General features: G+C 42.4%; 1 protein-coding gene across 1 annotated transcript in view; it reads right to left on the bottom strand.

The window, feature by feature from the left end:
• Window positions 1-21189, bottom strand: part of GRIA3 (glutamate receptor, ionotropic, AMPA 3) — a 148100-nt gene that overhangs the window by 122714 nt on the left and 4197 nt on the right. The gene's annotated exons all lie outside the window — the stretch shown is intronic.

Raw genomic sequence — 21189 nt, 5'->3', positions numbered from 1 at the left:
AATACTACAATATCTTGCTTGTGACTTTACAAGATGGAGTTCAAGCTATCGGATCAGGCACCACAAGTTATAACCAAGTTTTCAATTTTTAAATGCATCCTGGCAATCCATGATCTTCTACTGTGAGCAGACCACTCTGCATCCTGATCCCACCACCCCCACAAGCTGCTCACAAGGGAGAATTCCTTTTAGTTTGAAAAGGAAGATGTCACGTACAAAACAAAAAACCTCTTGGAAAGAAGACATCGTAACAGTGTTGCTGAGCTCATATGTAAATGCCGTGGATTGTGAGCTGCTCTTCTGCTTACTACCTGTGCTGGTCCTGACACCAAGGGAGATCCTTGTAGGAGGAGCAGCAAGAGGCTTCTCTTCATAACGCGCTGCTTCAGTTAAATACACTGCTGGCAAGAGATGGAAAGGCACTGGCGTCTCCCTCTTGTGCTTTCAGAAGTTTCTGCTCAGTTTCTCCAGGATAATCAATGCCTTACCCACAACAGCAGTATGTCCAGTGTCAACACCCTGCTCCTGATGGGCAGCTCCATAATCCCGGACGCTTAACTGTTCAGGCACTGCCCTCAAGTTTAGGTAGTGTAGATGTAAAGCAGTTCCTACGCTTTTGCCCTTCGAGAAAAGGCTTAGTCTATCCTATACACATAACCACACACTCCTTTCTCCCTGAAGCAGTGGACAATGGTCTCACACCTGCGTGAAGGAGCCAGGACCTGGTAAAGTCTTCCCCAGGAGAGCCTAAATATCTTCTCAGTAAACAATCATCATTTGTGTTCTTCACATCTGAGACTCCAACTCCTGTGTCACGTCTCACCTCTGCAGAAACACGAACAGGGTGCACCCACACAAATATGTAATGCACACTTGAGGTAGATAACTTTTCCCCATCTGCTGCACCATTTGAAATGCTTTTCATTTTAATCTTGCATGGTATGCCAGCGTGCCGTGATCACTTTGGGTTGTAACCGTATCTCTCATATTCTGAAGCAGTTTTTCTAAAAATGTTAGTCAGAGGAAAAATACAAAAAGCGCAATTCCTTCAAAAGTTATTTGGTTATAACACACAAGGAAATTTAGCAGCCATTTACTTACGGGCAGCCAATATACTCTACTATGCATATTCTAATAAATACATAATAACATTTAATAGTTTAACATAGAAAGTCATGAATGTTTCCATAATTTTATTTGAAGTAATAATTGTTCCACAAGCCATTAAGCACTCTGCCTTGGAACAAAGGGCACATTCAAAAAAGTGTTTTTAAGGTGATTTGACAAGATGTGGTAGACCAGGGAGTATCCACATAGTTATTGTTACCATGTTCAGAGACAATCTATCTCACATATTTCAACCGTACTTTAAACAACTGGCTAAGAGAAAAGCAAGCACCTTTTGGAATGAAGAAATAATAAATGTCACATCCATCAGAAAACAGCAGCATTTCACAGTTGAGGATGTTAGGCAGAAGGTAGGGCTGAATTGAAGAGCAGCAGCTAAAGGCAATGCTGTGGTGCCTCAGAGCTGTGAACCAGCAGCAGCTCTCTCCAGCACTCTAATACTCTGAAGGGATTTCTTATTTCACTGGAACATCCCAGTATGGAGGAAGTAAAAAGGCAGAAGCATATTATTAAATGTATGCTTGTTCAGCAGATCCTTCCCTAAGTGATTTCAGAAGCCGACTTCATTGTGGGCCACTGCGGTGAAAGGCAATAAATCAAAACAAGGCTCTGGTGGAGTGATGGAAGATGAGCTGAGTCTGCTGAGGTGGTGCCATTTATAGGCCTGTGGGGATATACCACAGCGGATGAACCAGAAGAAGCAAAACGGCAAACACACCTGGAGTCACTGAACTGGGCAAAATTCACCACGAGGTAAAGGCCAGGATTAAGGTTGTCCAAGGAGAAAGGGGATGCAATCGCCAAAAGAGCAGCTGTGCAAGCAGCCTCCAGCTCTGGAGGGTTTCCAGTTGGCTCTGTGTATGCAGAGCATGGTGCTGGCTGACAGACAGCCCAGTTTACCCAGAGCAACAGTCCCTAACACTTTCCTAGAGGCTCTGCAATAGTATTTCAGCAAGTGCTGTCACTGCGAGTACATCTCGGACCAGTGGCCTGGATTTCACATTTCCCCATCTCCTCCCGCTGTTTACTCCAGGTTCACGGGGCTATGCAATTCTCACCCACTCCTCGCATCCTGCTGCTGTCAGCTCATCACTCTGAGATGAGTTAACGCAGAAGAAGAAACAGAACGGCTGTGAAAGCCTGGCTTCAGCAGCCAGGGAAATCACTTGAAGATGCTCCTTTGGGGTCCAATCCAGTACCCACCCATGCCATTGGAGAAGCACCCATGGACTTCAGTGAGAGCTGCGCTGTTCAGTACACCGCAAGAGCAAACTACAGAACTGCCAAACCAAAGTTCCAACTCCACTCACAAAACCAAAAGCACCCTCCCCCATCTAGTTTTATTCTTGGTACCATTTCTATCTACCTTACGGTCCAGAAAGTCCTTCTTGCTAACAGCCCCCTAGACCTTCACGTTCACATATGACAGTAATTCACAGACCAGTACCCTCAGCTAAGCCAGAGAGTTATTTACAGGGAACAAGAAGAATATTACTCTGTATAAATTATGCATAATCACTATTTATCAAGCTGGGTTAATTGGCACGTAACAAAAGAGCTGTCTGGTGCACAGCTGAATCATGTGGAAGCCAAAATTGATGGAAATGGCACAGCAAAAGCCTGATTGTGAAAGAAGTCACATTGCTAAATGTTAATTCTTAACGGAGTGCTGCCCTTTCCGAGGAGGAAGGGGTGGCCAGGTGAGACCGGTGTAGTTTGAAATGATTCGTTAACCTCAGAGGGTTTGGACAGATTGTTGTCGCTTTAAACGCTGGTTCAAGGTCTGCTCTCAGCCAGCACTAGAGCGAAATGTTAACCTGCTGCAAATCTTCTACTCTTCTGTGCTCCATGAGCCCCTGCTACATTCATACGTAGAGGACAATCTCGCTAACCCTCAGCAACAGCATGAGACTATGGCCTGCAGGAGCAAGTGTGACGGTGGTAGAGAAGCAGGACTTTTCCCGCATCTTCTCTTAACAGTGAAGAGCTAGATGTCTCATACCAAAGCCAGATGAGCAGCCCTCTGGTTCTACTCAAGAGGTCCTAGAAGTCCTTATCAGAAACCTAGTGTGTCATGAGACAGTGGCAGCATGGGGCAGCTCCTGAATTTCTCTAGAACCACACACACCCGGAGAACCACAGCTTGGTCAACCTTACTCTACGTGCACAGAATTGCTTCACTGACACCACCAAGGCTTTACTAAACGTCCTAGATCCCAAAGCTGCCTGCACAAATTTAAGCACACGCTTAGGTGTTCCGACAAACAGACAGGCTGAACCATGTGCTCAAGACACCGAATCAGAGCAGAGGGTCCACACTGCCCTAGTCTCTTCTCTACTAACACCTACTAAAATATCTCCTGGCAGGAAAACACCTGCAAATCAATGACTTCAAAGAACAGCCCCTCGTCCTCTCCCACTCTCTCAAACTTGCTAGTAGAGTTATCGGAAAATGAGAAGACTCCCATAACTTCCATTGCCGTGAGTTAGAAGCTCTTTTATTCACAACCACCATCCAGGCCAGATCTCACTGCTGTGATCTCATCATGCTCATGGTCTCATCAACATAAACACAAATGAATGCAGAATCAGATGTTTTAAAAATGTTTTGGATTACATAATCTCCATTACAGCTCCTCCATATTGGAAACATGGTTAACAAACAGTAGCTTTCTTCTGAAAATCTTCATCGTGTCTCCCCCCCTCCTTTTTTTTTTTTTTGTCATTACTGACCATGCAAACAGCATCTGAAATCGCTGGCAGTTCTTCTGATTGAAAAAGTGGAATTTGATAGGTGAGACTGTGCATGCTGCATATCAAATATTCAGAAAGGTTAATATCAGTGATGTCATGATTTTTTTGTTTGTTTTGTATATACAGTCAACCAGACTGCTGCAAACTTCTCAGTATTTTCACGTTACGAGTTTCTGGTACGTGACCAGATTTAATAATTTGTACTGCATTTCAAACATAGCCCTGTAACGTTTCTTTGCTTGTAAATGAAATATATATTGAAGCAACTTCGTTGCTATTGAAATAAACACTTTTCTAACCCACTTTTTAATCATCTATACCAGGCCTACTTTCCAACTCATTCCTTAGCCTCTTGGTTCTCGGATGTGCTCCATCATCAGAGATGCATTAGCATCCTGAATCCAAATCCTTCTGTAAACAGCAGCATTTATTAGAGGTATCTAAAAAATTATCCTCTCTGGCTTTTCACAAGAATCACTAAATCTGCTAACACCTTGCTTGTACACACCAACAAACTGCAAGCATCCTGCAAAAACACTGCGTAAACTTGGGAGGGAGAGGAACACTGAGGCAGGGCGAGGTCCAGAACAACAAAGGAACCAGAACACTATCCAAGTCCTTTCTGGTCTTGGGAACAAAAACTCTCATCCTTAAGGCAGAAAATAAGCATGAATTTCTGAAGAGCGACGCACTGTGGCTCCTCCTCTCAGTAAGTCACTTCAATGAACCTTCTAGAGCTCTCAGTCAGCCCTTGCTGTTCCCTAAGGAATTAGCCCTGTTAGGGGCTGTTGTTCAGCCACAAGGAACGAGCAGATGAGTCTCACACCAGTGCCTCAAACACAACCGTGCAACACCCAGAACAGCACAAAGCTGAGAGGAACAGCCTTAAAATGGCAGTGTATACCCCTGTGACGGCAGTTTCTACAGCCAACCTGACAGCACTGTGGCAGTTTGGGTGACAGGTGACAGCACATTTCTCTGTCTTAAGGGAAGTTCTCACACGGCTGTACCGTGACTGAAGCTCGGTGCTACGCTGCAGGATGAGCTCTTTCCAGGAGACATCGTCACCCTGACTGCCTGTCCCCGTCACGGGTCATCCCCTGTTTGCAGTGCTACCTGTTGTAGGAGGTCAACCTGAGCGAAACTCTGCTACAGGTAGGAAGGATCTCACCGGGAGATGACAAACTGGAGAGAAACACTGCCAGTTCAGGATGACACGACTGGGCTCTGCAGGCAGGGAGGCCCTTATTCACAGCAGGCACAGAGGAGGGAACCGTTTCACAGACTCAATGAACTCAATTTTTCATCTCCCTTTCAAGCAAGCTTTAAAAAAACCCAGCCTGCTATGCACAACAGAATAGAAACAGGTATGTGACTCCAGTTACAGACTGGAGCGATGCCTCACTTTAATTTAAACTGACCTGTGTCCTACCAAATACAAACATATTAAATTTCTGCTTTACTGATTTCTTACACATTAATTCACAGTATGTTCCAAGTTTTATAGATTAACGACTCCGAGCTTAAACTTGCAAATGTCAGTGACAATTTCAGGTTAAATTTAAAATAAATACTTGTCTGCTGTTAAAACCAGTGTAATTGTCATCAAGAAAAGCATTCATGTCATTCAGCAAAAAGCAATTCATCACCAACTTAGGTTCCAAACCAGGAACTGTCTGTCTCTCTCGACACACATATGCACATATATATCTGTATATATTTTATGTATGTGTGTGTATATATATGTGTATGTATATATACACACACATAAAATGTAATTCTACACTACCTGTCATAATGGCAGACAATAGAAAGGACTATGATAATGTGTCTTTGCATTTGTTTAAAGTAGTATATCGTATGGAGCTATTGTTACTGACCTTTCCCAGCCTGATTTTCAGACTCCCTCACAGCATCAAATGTTTCAAAGCAGCCCATCAACAGATGATTTCTGGACTTGAAAATTTTGTAGGCCTTGGAATAGATTTATTTGGCGAAGTCAGGAAGTGACGCTTTTCAGACAGATTAATGGGCTAAGTGAAGTGTCTCTCCAGACTATAATAGAAGGTATAAGACACCTCATTTTCCAAGAAATGTCAGTTATAGGCACAGAAAACTTCTTTGTGCTCTGATTTTCTCCATTTACATGAGTCAGTCCAAGCCCTCCTTCCCACTGGCAATGTTATCAGGGAGACAATACCATTCTATAACAAAAATAGCATAGACAGTAGCATAAGAAAAAATGAATTTGATATCAATAGAACAACTTTCTTATAATAATTTAATAAACTGAAGACATGAAGATTTAAACCCTCCAGTAGAGCTGCATAAAAAGGCCTGGTGGATTCATCAGCTCCTCCAAGCTTCCCAAAGAAGCCAGACAATATTTCTTAGCTCCTGTTCCACAGAGATCACCTATAAAAGAAAAACAGGGATTCAAGTCCCTCTGTTACGCCGTTCTTTGACTCTGGGGCTAAACTCCTGTTGAATCTTCAGTAAGTCAACGTGCAACATTTAAAAATATTCCAATTTGTTACTAATCTTTCTCATTAGAGTAAACCACTTGTAACACCCTTTCTGGTTCCTAAACGGAGTCCTGATGAAGCCATCCTACCAAGGAATGCAACCCGAATTTGAGTTACTGTATCGGAACAGTTTACTTCAAGTAGTAAATTCGTGTTATCCCAGCTTCTCTTTCTCATCCTCTTCAATGTATTTGTTCCATCCTCAGCTGGATACAAAGTCATTTTTTAAAGATCATTTTCAAGGCAGTTGCAGGCCCTGCTTTCAGCCCAGCTTGCTCAAAAAATGTATGGATTTAACAGCATACTTTTATACACTGTTCTTCCTCTTTTTCTTGCCACTGTTTAAAAACTGAAGACAGAAAGTGATGGAACTAATCGACACAGAGATGTGATCCTGCAACAAGTCAGAAATTGCTGCTACTTGCAAAAATAAATGAGAAAAAAAAGAAGAAATGGTTTCCCCCTCTAGTTTCTTTCAATGACAGTCATGTTGACACTATGAGTACGGACAGCAGGAAGGACAATCTTTCACAGAGGATATGTAACCCATAAATTTGCAGCATCTCTTTAAGCACAGAACCTCTGGAATTTTATGCTGGTTTAATCTACGTGCACTAAGCATCTTTCACCTCATCACAATTCTGGGGTTATACGTGGATTCAGACGGTGGCCAGCTGTCAGAAGCCTCTTTACTCTGGAATAATCAAAATACTCTGAATCTGTTTTCTTATTTTGTTGAGGGACTATGGGAATAGAAAGGAAGATTGACAGAAGCAGGACAATTCAGTAGCCTGGAATATGTGGATACACACTACACATTAGTTCCAAAAGAAGCAAGTAGGAATTAATTTCTGTTCTTCAGAAAGAAAACTTCCCTTCCATAAAATCCATGCATGATACAATAATTGAAAATCTTTCAAAACAGCACCAGCAAACACATGAAAGTTGTGCCCCAGAAGGGAGTACTTTCAAGCAATTTCACATTTTAGAACAAAGCACGATTTAACTCTCTTGGCTCTGGATCCCCTTCTAAGCTATGGCTTCCCTTCACTTACTTGGTCCTCTCCTTCCTCTCTCCCAGCCCCTAAAACTATTCTCAAATAAAAACCATCCTGCTATCACTCAATTAACTTTAACTAAAAACATAACATGGAGTGTATCACTAGAGGATGAAGAGAAACCACCAACTGCCGCAATAAAAATATTTTCTTTTACCAAAAGGACGGTTCAAACAAATGTAAATAAGCACAGTATCTAGGATTTTCATGACTTCAACTAAGCAGAATAAATGTGCTGGGTCAAGCCAATAAATGAAACCAATCACGCTGTACAGAGCTGTCGTCTTTTGACAAGCAGCATTCTGAAGGCTCTTTCTAAGTCATGGTATCTACAGAGTCCATTCCAACTTCCCAAATGAGGGAGGGAATGCAAAGTGTAGTCAGTTAATTAGAGCCAACGATGTGGGGAATGCAAGATAATTAAATTCTTCTCCTAAAGTATTTATTTCTGAATATTGGTTTTGGGAGACCTGGGGAGCAAGTGAGAAATTCATCAAACCCCATAAAACTTAACTCACCTTTGTGAAACTCTTCACAGGAATTAAGCAATCATATTATCGTGTAGCTTATTAAGAAACATTACTGATTACAGTAATATTATACAACAATACTATTGTACATATAATTTTAAAATTTTTGTCCTTGATATAAGCAGATATTCTCTGCACAAGCAGGAGATGTGCATTTGAACCATGATGGAATTCAGTGGAAAAGAATAAAGACAAGTTTGATTCAAAAGAAAAAAAAATTAAAAAATCAAAACTTTAAAAATAAGGAAAACAAACGATGAGAGGAAACATGATTTACAAGGTCAGGCTTCTTCCTCTAAAACAGCATAATCAGGGTGTCTGTGTTTAAAAAGTAAAACTGTTGCCTAAGATTAGAAAAAACTACATGAATAGATGACCCTGGAAAGCTTGTTCAGAAGAACCTGGGCTTGTAATTAACTAGATCTGAAAAACAACCAGTTATTTAAGCTAAGCAAACCCACATGTTCTCACTCCCTTGAAAAACACAAAACCACCCAGAAGCAGAGAGTTGACTGACATCTAATGGAAGAGCATGGTGAAGACTACACACCGGCACACAGGCTCTTGCAATGGATATTGCTAGAACAAAGGAGAATTAGAACATCCCCCCGTATTTTAACAGCTGAGCAGACATTGAAAGGCAAGTTTGGACATTAGAGTGTCCAATTTCAACATCTGAGCTCTCCAACAAGCTCTAATGCCTTTATGGAGCAGTGCACAGAATACTGACGACTATCACCCACAAAGGCTTCTAGCTACAACTGTACACAGCAACCTCCCAAATGCCCTTCCCTACTTCCTCCTCTGCTGTTGTTCCTCTAGAATCCGGATAACCATCACATGTAATCCTTATTATCATAATTGATCTTGTATCTTTAGAAGACAAGCTGGACAGAATCAGTCATGTTGCAGCTCTATGGAAGAGCAAGGAAATACCACTTAGGGAAGGGCACCTTTCCTTGGGATCTCCAGGAAATTTTCTTCTTTACTCTGAAGTCAACAGTGGACAATATCACAGTTTTCCATAATGACGGAAAAAGAAAAAGCGGGGAAGATTCACGATTGTCCACTTCTTCCCCCTCAAGCTGTCCTTTCTGGCAAGGAAGCCAGAAAAGTGGAGATATTGCGAATATGTATCACACAAAAATACCTGTGTTTCACGTGTGTTTTTTTTTTTTTTTCAACCTGTGTTTCAAACTGCAGCTGAAGAGCCCAACTTGCACCCACGCTTTAATGAGAGGTAAGGGGAGCACCTCCTGTTTGCGTTTACAGCCTGCCTGGTTCTCGAGCAGCAGGAGCAAGTTCAACCAGCACAACTGTTCAGCTTGTGCTGCTCTGATGCATCATTTCAGCAGGGCAGGCTTTGGCAACAAGTAAGCAGAGCCATTCATAGCTGAAGAGACCCCTAAATTTTTAAAAGCACGATAGCGAGTGTTTTATCCTTGCTCCCATACCTTTCAACAGAACCCATCCCGCTGCACTGACAGCATAGGGGTGGGAGTGTCTCTTCTCCCACCTGTACATAGGGTATTTACTCTGCTAACTCACCCACTTGTATAGAGGATGAACACGTAAACATCCTGGTCTCATAACACCAGATTATTTTTTTTAGGAAAATAATTTAAAAATAAAGTACTGTCAATTAATGTGGTTGTATTACAACAGCTTCATTGCAGAGTCTGATACAAAGGAAAAGAAAGCAGAAGTGTTGAGCAGATGGAAGCAGACAGTGGCTTGCTATGATCTGGAAAAACAAGGACAAGGGATGCTCAAATGAAGCTTTTTCATGGTTATAAATGTATTACTTACTGGTAAAGAAAAAGGAACAAAGAACAAGAGAAAAAATACCTTTTTCCTAGTCAGGAAATTGATAGTTTGTGCCACTGAAAATTGAAATGATAAAAAAATACTCCATTTGAAAGTTATCATAGGCAATGCAAGCTGAAGTAGAATACGATCCTTCGGCAACTGAACAACACGCAAATTTATAAAGAATTCTACCCACTATACTGCCAAAAAGAACTGTTAAATACCATTTTAAGAATCACAGTGATATCGACCTGCTTCCATCCACTTACATCAGGTGTTCTATGTCAATCTACTCCAGCTCTGATCCGGACTCAAATATTTCATGAAACCTTAAATGCAGCTATTTAACCAATTTGCTACATTTGCAAATATATGTGAAAAACACACCCAAGCATTCTCCAGTTACATGTCACCACCGTGTACAATTCAAGTTCTGTTCAATGCATCAGTCAGCTCAGGTAAATCGCGGGGAAGTCTGTTCTCGGGGGGGTACTGGAGACAATGTTGTTATTTCACATATAAACAAGTAACCATCGGTAAAACTTAGAAAAATGCTCTGAGCACTGCATTTTTGATCACCTACGGATCACAATGGAAATTTTCAAGCATAGCACTTAAAAATCTGCCTAGTCTTTATGTAACGATCATTGTTTTTCAAAATATGAATCCTTCAAACATAGAGCAACGCATCAATGAAGGGTCACATCCTCTCAAACACAAGAGGGAGGGGGCCGTATTTCAACTTTTGGGGTTTGTTCTAACCCATTTTGAGTTAGAACAACAGATTGTTCCAGTGAAGGGACAGAAGCTGCAGCCAAAGGGCCATCTGCTGAGCTTCCCTCTAGCGAATCCTACAGCAAAAGGCGATGTGATGGAGCGACCCAGGCAAGTGGGATACACACCATTAAGTAAACGACAGAATGAAGGATGACAAACTTTTGAGGCTAAGTGTAGACGAACACAATCACTGCATCACTGCATTTTTTTTTTAAATAATAAAAAAACCCTCAGACAGGTGAAGGTAGCTACTATGAAGCCAGAAGACTGCTACTGTACCTACTGCCAACTGGGCTTGCCTCATGGTTTTCTTTAATTTTAAAACAAAACTGCAGTGCTAAAGTAGATTTAAAGAGATAGTCCCTTTTGTACCTGCATCTTCTAAGAAATCCTTTACTCACTTGATAAAAAAAAAATTTCCACCTCCACAGCAGAAGCTTGTTTAGCTCAGTTTGCCTCTCATGGAGGTTTCATCATGTCAGCTCATTTCAACATTAGTTTGTTAACTGGCTGTTTCTAACGAAGGTGTTGTAATAGTCTTCAGCATCTGACACTCCATCCTGTAGTCCTTCAAGTAACTTTTAATACTTTTGAATGAGGATTATGAGAAGTCTATGTATACACTGCCTATAAGGACATATAATTCAGTGTATCGTTTCATAACCCAGCTGACAGCAGAGACAACGTTTTTATAATACATGTATTGTATGAGTGCCAGTATGAGATGAATAGTCCTGTAACTATAATCAATACCGTTCATTCAAACAACTGGCAGCAGCATTTCAGACAACTGGCAATTTCATCAGTTTCCCTGGGCTGCCCAAAAATAAACAGCTTGAGAGGAATGAATGATCTCTGTGGTTATCTATAAATAATACTAATCTCAGTCATTTGTTTTAGGAGGCTCATCGCTGGGAGCTGCAGAAACCTCGTATCGGGGCAAAAGGATGGCAGGCTTCAAGAAACTACAAGAACGTCAAAGAATTATGCTGATGGTTGTCACCCAGTTCCTCTATTTACATACAGGCTCCACCGCCAGCACCAGCATGCCACCAGTGTCACAGCAGTTCCAGCTCTGCAGGAAACTCATCTTCAGGATTTGTAACCATTGCAGAAGTCAGACTGGATTCAGAGAAAGCTCCAGCGATCTGAGTAAACCTACCCTGGGAGTAACTCATGTCACTTGTGAGGAAACGTGAGCAAGTTGGCATTTCTATCCAGCTCCATGCGAAATTAGCCCACTCTCAGAAGAGGTTTTGAGAGTGAACCAAACCCAACAGCTCCCCGCGAATGAGGCTCACGTTGAGGCGGATGGGTGCGAGGTGAACCCAGGCAGACACAGAACAGAAGGTGCCATTCACAGGCCTGTTTGCTGTCTCTGGGAAGTGAAATACCTCCTTTTTTTTTTAAATTATGGTCTATCTGCTCCTGTGTATCAAAGTAAGGCAAGAACAGAGAACAGAGGAAAAGGAATAAAGACAGTTGACTAAAGGGGAAAACCCCACATCTCTGGAGATTACAGATCCCCCCAAAAAACTTCCAAAGCCCTGAAGTGGAAAACAATCCGATTGCTGCAGTTGAAGAGACTCTTTCTGCCTGGCAGCCTTGCTGGGCGGTGGGCTGGCACAGCAACACCACTGCTGCCCAGTCTGCCAGTGCGCAGATCAGTGGGTCACTGAGGCGCTGAGCGTATCTCCTGCTCCTGCAGGAAAACTCCTAAGCACTGGGAATTGTTACTGGGTTTTCTACCCTATTTCACTGATTAGGAATCACAAGATGCCTGGTGTGTGTTCTAGGAAAAACAGAGGAATGGCAAGTTCTCCCAAGGACCTACAGGCTGGCACACATCTGCCTTCAGGCAGGATTTGTGCTGCCATGAGACATCACTGCAGAGAGCTCAGTACACCACCGGACTGCAGCAATTTCTTACTTGTGGATACTGTGAGTGGGAGCCAAAGCCATACATGGAGCTAATGCTCCATCAGATGAGCTCCACAGAAATGTCCAGACCCTCTGAATTTACTGAGCAGGAGGCCACAGCACATGTGCATACATCCCAGTAGCCAAACCGCTGCTTGACGAAGTGTAAAAAGTCATTTTGTTCCATCTGTAGCCATGAACAATCACTTTTCAGTCTTCAAGCCTGTTGCTCAGAAAATCTATACCCTGGCAATTAAAATAATTTTCAAGTTTTCCAATTTACAAGCTAATTGATAGTATGATACAAAGGACAACCAGCACACCCAGATGCACCGAGAAAGCATTTCAGTGGGATTTCATTCTATCGTAATGGCCAACAGCCCAAAGATTAACGGCACCAACTTCTTCAGCAAGAGAACTCTCACTTTCCAGCGGAGAAACAGGGGAAGCTCTCAACTCAGCTGGCCCCTCTACACCTCAGACGAGACAGGCTGTGCTGTGGCAGTTGCCTTTACAAACAGAAAGTCAGTGGCTGTGTTAAAATGAAAGCCTCGATTACACTGTTCAAGCAAAGCCGTCTGCAGGACATTCCTAGAGAAAAGCCAGCTTTCAAGCCTGGGTGAACTTGTCCAGCTGAAGATCTTTATTAAAGTTACTTTTTATTCTGTATTGGCAATAAATCTCTACACACTTGAACTCTAATCATCATAGCAAAACACGATACGCTTCCCAGAGATTTAAAGTTGGACTTAGTCACAAAAATATACCCCACGGAAACTGAGTAGGAGTATGACTAAACTGGTAAAATCAAGTCTCTTGGTTTCAGGTAAATGATTAGGTAGCAGTGTACACCGCTATTAACCTAAAGTCCACAATGAGAGCTTAAATGAGCAGTTCTAAGTGGACGCAGGCTCCTTTGTAACGGAGCCGCACTCCTGGAGTTGGCACTAATTGACCCTTTTGCTGGCAGGCTCAGCCGAGAAGGCAGTCAGCAGCGTCTGAACTGCAGCCCTCCTCTGTCGTGCAGAACAAAGTCACAGTCCTGATTATCCAGGAGGTTTGATCTTAATGCTTTGCACTTCTATACCATCTTTCATCTAGGAATGAGGCAGGCAGGACAGCAGGGGACAATCCGAGCTGCTGCTGCCCTTCCCACACCCATGTTGCAGAAGGAGGTCTCCTGCGCTTGGAGCTCTCCAGCGTGCTCCACGTACACTGAACCACACAGCTGAATTTCTGGGAAACTGAAATGATAGATTCGTATTTCACGCAGAGATTCACCGATGCATCTTGAAAGCACAATTAATAATCGATTTTGATTAAGTTATTCCCAAGAAGATTTTAATCCCCTTACAGTGAATGTTGCAATAGATTGAATTCAACCCAGCACACACAAGAAATACTGATACTGCTGATATCAGCAATTCTAGAGGCCACATAGTAGAGAAGAGGAATCATATTAATCCTGCTTGCAATTTTGTCCAGAAAGATGCCATTTTTAAATTCATGTGAAGACCCTGATTAAGGCAGACTATTCCAGAGCAGCAGATTCTGGATTCAATTAACAAGACAATTCTTATTAACACAGGGAATCTCCAGATATTACCAAGGAAGCACAGAATCTCCTCAGAAAAGCCCACAAGGAAAATATACTTTAATATCAAATTGCATCCTCCAGCACATGCGGAGATTGCCTCAAATCTCCAATGCATCTTATGCGAAACAGGGGCTAGCACTGCAGAACAACACAATAAGAATTTAAGACAGGAAGTGCAGATAATTTATCTGAATAAAGCTTCCAGGAGAGTAACTGATTTATGTTGATAATGATCCAAGCTGAAACCTGACCAGGATGCAGGAGTTAGCAGCATCACTACCCACAACAGGTTCACTCTTCATGAGAAAAATAACAGGCTGTTTTTACAGATGAAAACAGGTTAAAATGTCAGCTTTATGCTTCAGCCAAAAGACCCTGTTTTGCCACAGAATTGTTCTTTAATCACCTCTAGAACAACTGAGAAAAGAGGTTCCATGTTTTTCGATCAGGACTATCATTACACATGCACGCATGTAAGAGACATAACGAGTTAAATTTCACAGAAGTGTCTCCAGTCTATAATGTCACCCAGCCTCTATTCATACAAGAACTGCAAAATCCATAAACATTCAGAGAGACAGACAAAAGTCGTGAAAGAGTCACAGCCACAAAAATACATATATGAAGGAAGGGAAGAAAGGAACACGAAAATCTCAAAGTTGAGATGGTGTAAGATGCTAAAAGCAAGGTCAGCACTTTCCACTGGAGACTATGTGATTTACACTATTTGGTTTCAATTGAAAAACAAAATCTTGCCTTGGCAGATTCTGCTCTACAGTCGATTACAGATACTTCTGAGATACCCAGCATCATTTATAAAGGGACACTTATTACTGCCGAACGTGAACATTTTGTTAAATTTCACATGGTTCCAAGAGGAAATATATGCAACGCTACACAAGGGTGTATTCAGTTAGCTGCTGAAGTTAAGAGCCTGGACAACCTGGGTCGTCCTGGAGGAGAGGTGCACTACTGATTCAGAGTTTCCGAATCTCCCTCGAAGAATCCATTGATTGTCCTGGACTCACATCCCACACTTATCCAGAGGCTAAAGCCAGGAATACCCCATCGGAGACCACTCTGGTTGTACCCTTTACTGGCCTCACTTCTTCAAACTCCAACAGAGCTACTCCAAATTCACCCTGGTGGAAGTCAGATCAGAGGATGACTCCATTATGCATCTTGACTGCCCCTGTTTATCTAACGGGAAGCTTTTTTTCCTTTGTGTTAGGGTAGGACAATGAGGGAGGTACTAGAACATTTAGATCCCAGTGGTCAGTGCAGACACGGACAACTAAATATCACTGCTTGCAATGTCTTTCTGTGTGATTTAGCACAGACCAACTGGCAGTAAAGCACATCTAAGGCATATGCATCACAGAATCATCTGGTTGGAAGAGATCTTTAAGATCACTGAATCCAGCCGTTCCCCCTGCACTGCCAGGGTCCCTAAACCATGCTCCTCAGCACCACATCTACACTTTTTTTAAAAAAAAAAAAAAAAAAAACCACCACTTCCAGGGATGGGAAAACAGGACACTGGTGGTAGAAACCACCACTATATTGACTATGCTCTGCATGTCCTAAAGCTATATTGGTTCATGCTCTAAACGAGACAACTTCTGCCCCTGGAGCACCAAACTGGAGCAGTGGAAAACTTCAGAGCATTAACCGGTCTCATTTTGATCCATTTTCGGCTTATCTCAGTGCCTCTCCAAGTAATAAAGTATGTTGCCTATAAGTGGTGTGGAAAGACATACTACACATGCTTCAACTGACAAAAACCGTCTATCCATAAAATCCATCACAAGCAGCTTGAACTATATAACCTGACAGAAGCAGAAAGCTTCTTCCAAAAACACACATCATTTTTTTCTTAAATCCATTATCTGGATGTCATTATAAAAATTGGACAGAACATTTTTATGTTGAAAAAGGCAGATTCATTTCTGAAAAAAACATCTTGCTAACTTGGATAGGCTTTACTGAATGGTTTCAGCCAAGTAAAAACAAAGTAAAAAACCCAGAAATCATCATTTCCAAAACAAAACATTTGGCTTCAACTGAAATCCAGTTAATTTTTTAAAATCTGAAGCTATTTTAAAAGCTTTTATTTTTGATTCTCAAATTTTCTGGTTGATCTGAATCTATTCTTTAAAATGTTTTCACAATTACATGTGAAATAAAAGATTAGCAAGTCACACAGCTCCCATAATTTCCAATCCTATGTGTTTTGGAAGTCATGCATCATGATGTTCTAGGATATAAATCCCGTTTCTGGGATGCACAAAACACCGGTGGGATAACGGTTCTATGGGGGAACTCAGTCTGAGCGGGCTGAGCCAATTCAATATAAATTTCCTAACTACCACCAGAAAATCACTCTGCTGACCTGGCTGCAAGAGGAGAGAAACAAGATCAGCTGGCATAGGATCATCATGTACACTTTTTCTCTTTGTTATTACTTTATATTCACCAAGAAGTTATAAGTAAATAAACAAAAAGCAATGTCTTAAAACAGAAATTCAAAGCAGGATAGCAGATATTACGCTGACTGCTCGCCCATTCAGCATTTCCTTAGGTCCAACTCTCCTTGACATACTCCACGATGGTAGTGAAGCCACTCTGGAGGTGCTACCTTACCACTGCGCAAACCCTTTGGAGAAAGATGGCTGAGTACATTAATTGCTAGACAATTTATAATCCCCCTAACAGTTTCAATCCAATGCAGGGTTAGACCCTGGGTCAGTCTTTCGCAAATCAATGGATGTTAATTAGCTCTCATCTAACTCCTGGGAAAAAAAGAATGCACAAGAACTCGAGTTTTCTGACCATCAGACTTCATTAGAATCCAAACTTGGTGACACAAGTGGTAAAGCCTAAGACGACAGATTCGCTGTAATTGGTAAAACCCAAAGTTTTACCATGCTTTGCTGTAGAGAGGCCGCGGAAATTTCATCACCCGAAGAAACTTACCAATCTCCATTTCACCCCCAGCCTCCTCTCCCCCTCAGAAGAAAATGACAAACAAAGACAACATTGACAACCACCAAAAAGTTGTAAGGAATGCAGCATACACAGCAGGGTACAAAGACCAATCAAGATGTGTGTCATGATGCAGCAAGCCTGTCATCCACAAGATTTGATCTCCGTTCATTCACTAGGTGGGCTGCAGCACCCTTCTTGGCCTAAGATCTCTGAAATGGAAATCGGACAACAAAATCGTGGAAGGCACCAACCCCTGAGACGCACCATGACACAGCCCTCGGGAAAGCCAGCAGCTGTGAGATACTGATTACAGCACATACTCGACCTCACCGGGAAGAATCAACAGACACCACTCCTCATCATGATGGTTCTTTCTCCCACCACTCAGACAAGCAGCCTGAGCATGGGTCACATAGGAACAGATCGGGCACATGCTGTGCTGCAGAAGTATGGACCATACTTATAATAAAGCTCCAGGGTGCGTAGCAGACAAAGAACCTCTTCTATACTAAGCGTGCTTTTTTCTAACAGCTTCACTTATTTCAGGTAAAGAGCTGAAAATCTCTCCTTCCTCAGGTGATAGATTGGCTCGCTGTACAGCTGCGACACATGTTCTCCTAGGTCCATCAGCGGGAACGTACATCGTCTTCTGGCAAGGACAGCAAATTACTAAGTGCTAATTTCAATTTATTTTTCAGAAGCATGAAGAGCAGGCTGGCTTTGGGGGTTTGTTTGTTTGGCTGGTTTTGTGGGGTTTTAATTGTTTGGGGGGGTTTTTTGGAAGGGAAGTGAAAGAAGCGATCAATAAAATGAAAAAGGGACTGTTAAGCAAAGCCCTCCAAGTTTTTCACTGCAAACAGCCCTGCCGATACCTGTCTGATACAGATAATTGTATTGCCCACACACAAGAAACAGCAAAAATGTGCTACCAAAAGCACAAACTCCAAATCATGCGAGGAGCCATCACAAGACTCCACAGTTTCCCGAGTTCAGTCCCTTTACCACATGGACTGGTCCCAAATGCTTGATGTTTGCATATGACAAAACTACTGACAGGGAAATCTGCAAGCACCACTGCACACACCAGTCCAGGAGAAAGAGCTGTGAAAATACCGAACTATACATGGGATGGAGCAAGTATGCACAGATCTTCTACCATCAGGGAAGGGATATGCCTTTCCCAGATACCTGCACATCATTTGGAAGACAGTGTTTGTATTAAAAAGGACTCAAACCAGCGAAGTCACCACGCAGCACTGTGCTGTTTTTAAATTCTTGATCAGAATTTCAAACATTGCATTTGACTAAACCCCAACAGATAGAAGCCCAACACAAGGGCAAGACCCAGCATCCAAAGGTAATCACACAACTTACAAGTGGTCTGAAAGTGAAGGTGGTGTAAATCGCGATTGAAAAAACAAACAAAAACCTTTCAGCATATCTGAAACATCCAAAGAGTCCAGCGAAATAAGTACATGCAAGTGCCCAGATCGGTTGCTCCATTCCAGCACAAGAGTGCTCACCTGGGCTATTACCCCACTTCTGGGAGAGCAATTCACCCTTTTCACAAGTGCCCAGGCAAGTTATCCGCAGTGCGGTGGCCCCGCAGGTTGACTCTCGTACATAAGGGCTTCTGGGCCTCCTGTGCATCATACGTCCGAGGGCTGCACATTGCCACTCGCTGTTTTAGAAGCAGTTAAGATGACAAAGCAGATCAAGCACCTCAGACACCATGAGGAGCATATGCAGGAATGACTGCTAGGTGGATTCATTGACAGAACTCGTTCCTCCATTCACTCTTCCTCTTTACACAGAAACATTATCACCTGTTTCTCTCTCGCTCTGTGTTTTACCCCTAACAGTTACACCTTGGTGAGATCAACTAAAAAAGGTACACACTGCCTTCCAACGTTTCACAAATAGCTATGTGCTGATAAGTGAACTCGGCATTTCTGGTGTCACAGAACTATCTCCACACTACCCCATATGGCCAGGCCAGAGTACACACCGTGAAGCTGTGCGATAGTTATTCATGTCCATGCTGCCGTGACTACAGAGAGCTGAACCCAAGTGTCTGCTCTGCAGGCTTCATCAGACGCCTGCACATGAAAAACTCCAAGCTGATTTCAAGTCTGAGGCTTCTAGAGCATCTGATATTCTGAAGATGAACAATAACGTAAAGCAGGTGATGTTACGGAGGGAAGCACGCCTCTGCCTCTGATGGGAAACCTAACACACACGCATCTAGAAGAAAAAGAATCCCCATGGATGAAAGCTGGAAATTGTTTCACTGCAGCAATCATCACAGTTTCACAGAAACTGCCTTCATCTAGATCAATCATTGTTAGATTTCTATTTTTAGATGGCCACATTGTTCCAGTACAAGCCCCTGTACAGCAAACCTCATGACAACAGGTACCAAGTTTTTCGACTGTGTTATGAGCTCCCTTAGAAACAGGGTCATGGCCTTCCAGTGATCTATACTTTACAGCAGCATAGACAGACCTGATCTTAGGCTTAAATGCCAAATATGAATTCAACATAAACATCTTTCCCACAATAAACCAACATGAGGTTTCGATTACATGGTTTGGCTTGGTTTGAAACTGAACCATGAAACCAAACGGTTGTTGCTTTAAAAATAACATATTCTAAAACAGTTTAAGGATGCCTAGCAAAATCAAAATTAGCATTTCAAAATCAGTAACGACAAATTAGGTACTCTAAATGAAAAAATGTTAAAACACTGGATCGTGTCAATAAAGGATCATTAAAGATAAACCAGCTCCCTCATTTCACACCTTCTTGCGTAACAGTCCTACACTTGCAGTAGGACGGCCTCCCACCTCCCCGACGCTGAACACAGCGAACCCAGGGGAAAGAAACCCACTGTTTTCTGAGGCTCTTGGACAAGCTCCCGAGTCAGCTTTCAAAACTGTGGGTTTTTTGTTGTTGATAAAAGCCACTGTCACATGCTTGTTTCCCATCATGGCATCTCCATTTCCTCCCAGAGATAAACTACAGCTGTTACACGTTTTATTGGAATGTGTAGTTAATCAGCAGCTCTCATGCCAATAGTCTCATGGGTCCTCCAGGCCCAGCGCTATAAAGGAAAACTGAACAATTCCATCTCTGCATCTGCACAAAATCTTTCCGAAATGGAACAAGTAAACAGTGCTCTTCATCGCGCTTTACTCTTCATTCATTTGATGAATTCAGCTTCTCATAAAAGTGTCCATTCATCTAAGATTTTTTTCCCATCTCTAAAGTGCGAGTTAAACAGAACCCTAACATCTAAGTGCTACGTATGCAGCAAGAGGAGGAGAGAAAGGAGAGACAGCTTCTTTAAAAATTCATGTAAGAAATAATAAAGCGTACTTGAAAGCAGTACGGCTCCTTCTGCTACACTGAGATCACATCCAGCTTAACGACAAATCACCTGCTCTGCCATGAAGTGGAAACAAACTTCAGCTGGGTCACACCCCTCACTTTTTGACCTAGCCCAACACTGCAGAAGTTTTGTCCCCTAAACCAAAGCCACCAAACTTTCTTTGTCACACAGCAGTAACATACAATATCTGAGCATGTTCTACAGCAGAAAAGGCATTTTCAGGGATCTGTAAAGAGTAGAGTTGTGTAGAAAGCCCATCTCCAGGTGTTTTACCACAGAATGCTGGGAGAAACCACAGTGCATTCATTATCAGGAGAACGAGGCAGCTACCCTGTGGTCTTCACTCACACAAAACCACCAGTACACGGCCCAAACTTGGCAAGACTTTCAGTGAGACATGCTTATGCTTTTGGCAGAAGGGAGCTGACCACTTTCAGCATCACTGTCCTTTGCCAGCTGGCCAAAGAGAACACAGATGCAAGGGAAGCAAATTATCTGCCCACTGGCAAAAAGAAATGCTGAGCAGCACCTACGGAAAAAGTGTGTGTGGGCACGTGTGTGAGTGAGTATACATGTGAGCATGTGTATATACATATATATATATATATACATGCACCTGTACCTTGGGAAAGGGGGTAATACAGTTAAACTGGAAACACTGCCTGCCTCTAGCCCGGTATCACTCCCTGCAATGTTCCCAGGACAACAGACA

The sequence above is a fragment of the Buceros rhinoceros genome, unplaced genomic scaffold, assembly GCF_000710305.1.
Source record: "Buceros rhinoceros silvestris isolate BGI_N320 unplaced genomic scaffold, ASM71030v1 scaffold10468, whole genome shotgun sequence".
Taxonomy (NCBI): domain Eukaryota; kingdom Metazoa; phylum Chordata; class Aves; order Bucerotiformes; family Bucerotidae; genus Buceros; species Buceros rhinoceros.
This window is presented reverse-complemented; position numbering and strand designations above follow the sequence as displayed.